This window comes from Myotis brandtii, unplaced genomic scaffold, assembly GCF_000412655.1.
Source record: "Myotis brandtii unplaced genomic scaffold, ASM41265v1 scaffold373, whole genome shotgun sequence".
NCBI classification, from domain to species: Eukaryota; Metazoa; Chordata; class Mammalia; order Chiroptera; family Vespertilionidae; genus Myotis; species Myotis brandtii.
The window spans coordinates 385,766-391,895 of NW_005364339.1; positions in this window are offsets into that span (position 1 = coordinate 385,766).

Genomic DNA, 6,130 nt, shown 5'->3' on the forward strand with positions numbered 1-6,130 from the left:
CGGGGGGGGGGGGGGGGAGAAGGACACATATGTAATACCCTTTGTAATACTTATTATAATATTTTTTTTAAAAGAATAAAAAAAAAAGAAATGAAAGAGGCAAAATAACAACAGACCCCACAGAAATATGAAGAATCATAAAAAAATACTATGAGCAACTCTGTTCCAACAAACTGCTCAACCTAGAAGAAATGGACATATTCCTAGAAAAATACGACCTTCTAAAACTCAGCCAGGAAGATTCAAAAAAATATGAATGGGCCGATAACTATGGAGAAAGTTGAATCAGTCATCAAAAAGCTTCCAGCAAACAAAAGCCATGGACCAGATGGCTTCAAAGGGGACTTCTATCAAACATTCAAAGAAGAAATAAAACCTATCTACCTCAGACTATTCCAAAAAATTCAAGAGGAAGGGACACTTCCAAGCTCTTTCGACAAAGCCAGCATTAACCTAATCTCAAAACCAGATAAAGACAAGACAAAGAAAGAGAATTACAGGCCAATATCCCTCACGAACATAGATGCCAAAATTCTCAACAAAATTCTTGCAAATTGAATCCAGCATTACATTAGAAAGATCATATACCATGACCAAGTGGGATTTATTCTGGGGATGCAAGGATGGTACAATATCCACAAATCAATAAATATGATACACCACATAAACAAACTGAGAGATAAAAACCATATAATCATATCCATTGATGCAGAAAATGCATTTGACATATCCAACACACTTTCTTGATAAAAACTCTCAGCAAAGTGGAATATAAGGATCATACCTCAACATAATAAAAGCCATATATGACAAACTCACAGTCAACATCATACTCAATGGACAAAAACTAACACCATTTCCCCTAAGAACAGGAACAACACAGGGATGCCCACTCTCACCACTCCTATTCAACATAGTCCTGGATCAGACAAGAAGAAGAAGTAGAAGGCATCCAAATTGGAATCAGACAAGAAGAAGTAGAAGGCATCCAAATTGGAAAAGGAGAAGTAAAACTGTCCTTATTCGCAGATGACATGATATTATACATAGAAAACCCCAAAGAATCCATAAAAAAACTAGTAGACTTAATAAATGTTGTCCACCGAACAGCAGCAATATATCACAGTGCTTAAACAGTTATTAAAAGCAGGCGGTGCCTCTGTTACAGAAGAACAACTAAAAAGCTTATTACTAACAGTTATAAGTTATAATCCTTGGTCCGCTGATGCTGGAATGCTAGACCTTAATCTCTGGGAACAAGTGGGCAGAAATTTAACCCCTAGAGTGTTGGGGAGAGCGATCGCGCTCCTCCTGTCTTTTGCCAAAAGTGCCGGGAGCGCTATCAAAGCTTCGAAATGGCGTCCAGTTCTAAGTCTGTGTTATTGGTGATGATGATATTGCTAAATATGTCAATGTAGTAAAGGTTTCCTTAAGTTTTTGAATATGTAACTTCATTTACTTGCGATTCATAATTTTTTTCCTAAACTGCTGTAAAATCAGCAAAAATGCCTTGGCAATTTTAGCATAGTTCCTAGGATATTGGTTGGCACTCAAAGGGTTAAAGAGAAATCAGGCCCACGGAAAACAAGTGCCCTTATCATCATTAACTATGTGGGCTCCTGTTTGAGCTGCCCTATGCCTACTTCATATTGAGGATCAAAAGCCTACAGAATGACAGGAGGATTTACTACCACCCCCTCCTCCTGAAGCAGAGCCTGTAGAGCCTGTAATATCTAAAGCTCCATCACTGGAGGAAATATTTCCTGATCCTCCGCCTCCATTGTGGAAGAGTCCATCAACTAGATCCTTGATTATGGGGTCCTGTGTCAGGCAAGCCATCCTAGAAGGAGAGCTTTTGGCTTGCCCAGTTATGAAAGATAAGCAAAGTAATAGAATTCATGAGCCACTCTCCTTTAATACCTTTAAAGAAATAAGGAAAAGTATTAGAGAAAATTGGGCTAACCATCCATTTACAAAAGGACGCCTAATGCCTTGTCTGAAAATTATCACATGATTTCTTGGAACTGGCAGATTTTGGCCAAAACAACTCTGGATGCCAGTCAACATTTATTACGGAGAGGAGAATATAATGAGATCTGTGAACAAGAGGCTGTTTGTAGGTGTTCACTAGCCACCCCACCCAAGAGCTCTCTGGACCACATGCTAGCTGTAAGTCCTGGGCACTATAAGACATCTTCTGAAAGATCCATGGGAAGGACTCTGGTTTATTAAGTCTTGTCTGTAGGTTGTGCATACCTATAGATATTGTACATAGAGTGTCCTGTTAATTGTTGTTTTGTGTCTTTGTTGTTTGGTTTAATTTGCTTAAAGATGGGGCATATTTCACTTTGCTAGGGGTCCCAGCTACTTGTGGCAGGCTGAACACGTGGCAGGGATTGCAGGAACTTCCCAACAGCTGCCAAGAATTCTTAACCTTGGGGAGCCTTCCTGCTCTCACTCTCAAGGCATCAGCCACTAGAAACTCTTAGTAGAAGTTCTTGTCTGTCTATAAGTTACTTGGTTACTGATTGATGTTCTTGCTTCCTTATCTTTGGGGGAAGTAGTTTCCAGGTCACCATTTTATGAATATAGGGAATCCTTGGATTCCCTATATTGTTTGGACTTTATGCCACTCAGAACCCGTTTGCTATACTGGGTTAATCTATAACAATAAAAGGGTAGTAGTATGCTAATTAGACCAGATGTCTTCTGGAGGTCCTTCCTGAGGAAGCTCTGGCCAGAGGGAAGCCATCCCGGGTCCTGGGTGCCTGCGGACGACCCAAGGGAAGCCAGCCTGGGTCTGGGTGCCTGCAGGTGGCCAGAGGGATGCCAGCCCGCGTCCCGTCCCGGGTGCCTGTGGGCAGCCAGAAGGAAGCAGCCTGGGTCCCAGGTGCCTGCTGGCAGCCAGAGGAGGGAAGCATAGGTCCCAGGTGCCAGAGGGAAGCTGGCAGCCTGGGTCGCGGGTGCTGGAGGGAAGCTTGTGCCAGCAGCCAGGGAAAGGAAGGCATACTCTTGCACGAATTTTCATGCATTGGGCCTCTAGTGTGAAATAAGATTCTAAAGCTGATGTCCAAGTCCACCCTTTTGTGAGTACTCATTTATTTAATGTAGGGTTTTCTTTTTATTTTTGATTCCATTTTTAAGATCTCTTTTTATATACAAGATTTCATATTGTTAAACTACTCAAAAAGAGAAAAATATGGGAAATAATTATTTTAAACTCTCACGTATTTATCCTAGAGGGCTGGGGCTACAGAAGTACCCTTGAATAGGCTGCAGAAGCAGCAGCAGTGGGTTAGGGGAAGAGGGGCACACTCCTTGTAAAGAAAAAAAATGGTACTTTTACACTAAAGCCGTTACAGGCCAGGAGTTACTGCAGTCCTGGAAACAAACCCCAGGACCCGCTATCTCCCCACATACACACCCACCCTTTCTCTAGCCTCCTACGAGTTGTCAAGGTCATGTTATCTCCTTTATGCTTTTTTAGGAATGTGAGTATATTTTCCATTGGAAAAATAAGCCTATTTTTAAAAGTAAAGGAAAAGAAAAGTTTTTCCTATATTTACCTAAGAAGCAAAGGAGATATATATATATATGTATATATATATATATTTAAAATAATTATGTTATGTTAATCAGGAGCTTGACTACTTTAAATGAATAAATTACTTAATACTGTTTAATAATAATAATAAATAATCTCTTAGTCTAACGTATTTGACTACCTTCCCAGGGTTTGAATTTTGAGAAACTTCTTCTTGACCTAGAATTGGCTTTAGATCATTCCAATAGGCTCTAGAATGTCTCAAGTGTTTGTTTTCTCTCTCGTGAAGGTAAAAGGTTCTACTTAAGGTACATGGAAGCTTTGTCAAATAAGAATAACTATATTATGCTTTCACTTTTAGCTGTAATTGTTATTCTGGAATATTGTGTTTTGCAGAAAAGATAAGATTACATGTCATTTGCATTACTCTATAAAGTATCTGGATTTATAGATATACTAGCAGGAAAAATCCGAAGAAACAACAATTTTATTGTAAAGATGAATAAATAGAAAATAATTAGTTTTATAACTTTTGTTGAAAGCATTGCTAGTTCTTTATTTATTTTTTTATTTTATTGTTTTATTGATTAAAGTATTACAAAAAGTATTACATATGTCTCCTTTTTTTCCCCCCGCCCTTGACAATCCCCTGGCCTCCCCTACCCCCAGTGTCTTATGTCCATTGGTTATGCTTATATGCATGCATACAAGTCCTTCTATTGATCTCTTACCAGCTCTGCCTCTGTATCTATTATTGTTCAAAAGTTTGTAATTGTCTTTATTATCCATGAATGAGTGAGATCATGTGGTATTTTTCCTTCATTGACTGGCTTATTTCACTTAGCATAATGCTCTCCAGTTCCACCCATGCATTGTTAATTCTTAAACTATTTTGTTTTTCAGATATAAGGAAGCATTTTTAAAGCAATTTGGTAAATTATATATTTTTCTCAGCAGGCAATCTGGCCTGCGGTAACCTAACTAATGCTATTGTGCCTCCCATCTATCTGTATAAGCAAAATAAGCGGTGGGACCCATCTGCTGAGGCATTCCATTGGGAAGTTTGTCGAGGAAATCATGCCCATTTGATGGTCCTATGGGACCAACAGGTTATAGATTGGAGCCCACATGGTCATTTGCAAGCCAATCACACTGACATTCTGATACACTATGCATCCAATACTAGTTACATTTGTTATGCAGGCTTGACAGTTCAGGAAACTTTATAGAGATTAGGCCATGTTTTCAGCCCTTTGAAATTGTGACACGGTGACTACCAGAACTCCTCCAGCCACTAAAGTATGACTTTTACTAACAATCTTACTTACAACAGCCTGATTTGCACCACTCACCCCTATGTCTTTGTTATGGGTCCCAATCTACTAATAAACCATAGTTCATCTTTTCTAGTACAGGTTAGAGAAGGAGCTTATTTTGCATCCTGTATTACCACCCAGAATATTACCTCATTGAACATTAGCACTATTATGGTACTTAGAAGACAAGCAGAAATCCTGATACCTGTTAATCTCACCGGAAAATGACAAGGCTTGTCAGCTATCAAAGTCTTAGAAAGAGCATGGAGCCAATTACGGCCCAAAGGATTTTTGGGAATGCTCATTGCAGCCATCATCTCGGCTGTTGTTATTCTTACTACTGCCAGCATCACTGTGGCGGCCCATTCTGAGTCTGTGCAGACTGCCACATTTATAGACAATATAGCCTATAATATAACTAGGGAATTCACTATATAATAGCATATAGATAAAAAAATATTAGCTAGACTATAGGCAATAGAGGCAGCCATTGAATATCTGGGGGAAAGACAGGACACTATAGCATAATTGTGATTGGTAGCATAAGCACATATGTGTCATCCCTTTAAAATGGAACAGTAGTCACCATCAGTAGATTGATGTTAAAAAGCATCTATGGGGAGTCTTTCATGATAACCTTACTGAAGAAGTAAACATGTTGTAAAGGCAAATTAGAAAGTCCTTACTTGCTATCAATGAACATGAAAAACAGACTACTGCTTGGAATAAGGTGAAGAAGCATTTGGAGTAGATAGACCCCACCACATGGTTTCCTAGAATCAATTGGTACCTGATCAGACTAACCATTGCTGTCATTGTGATTCTCTTTGTTTTTCTTATAGTGTACAAAATAAGAACTTGAGCAGTGAATGTGCTTCGTGGACCAAGCCATTCCAAAGCAGAAAGTTCACTGCCTCCCTCTGTCTTCTACAGCCAGCAAAACAAAAAGGGGGGAGGTGTGGGGAAGCACAGGACTTGGTTGGAAAGTCTGTAAGGAGGATTCTCTGAAAGGTCAGAGGCCTCTAGGGGATTCTTGCCAAAGGCAGAAGATCCTGCCTTGACGTTTCCAATCAAGTCTGAACCCCTGGGTGTTTTATTGGAATCTTTATGTTTAGACTTCAAAACATCCTTGCTTTAAAGACACTACAGATACATGTGTTTTCTCAACGATACTTAACCTGTTGATAGTATCTGGAGGTTAATTTTAGTTCAAGCTGTTGCTACAAAAAAAGCCTAAGGAGGCAGGTGAACGGGGATGTGTGGCTCCTTT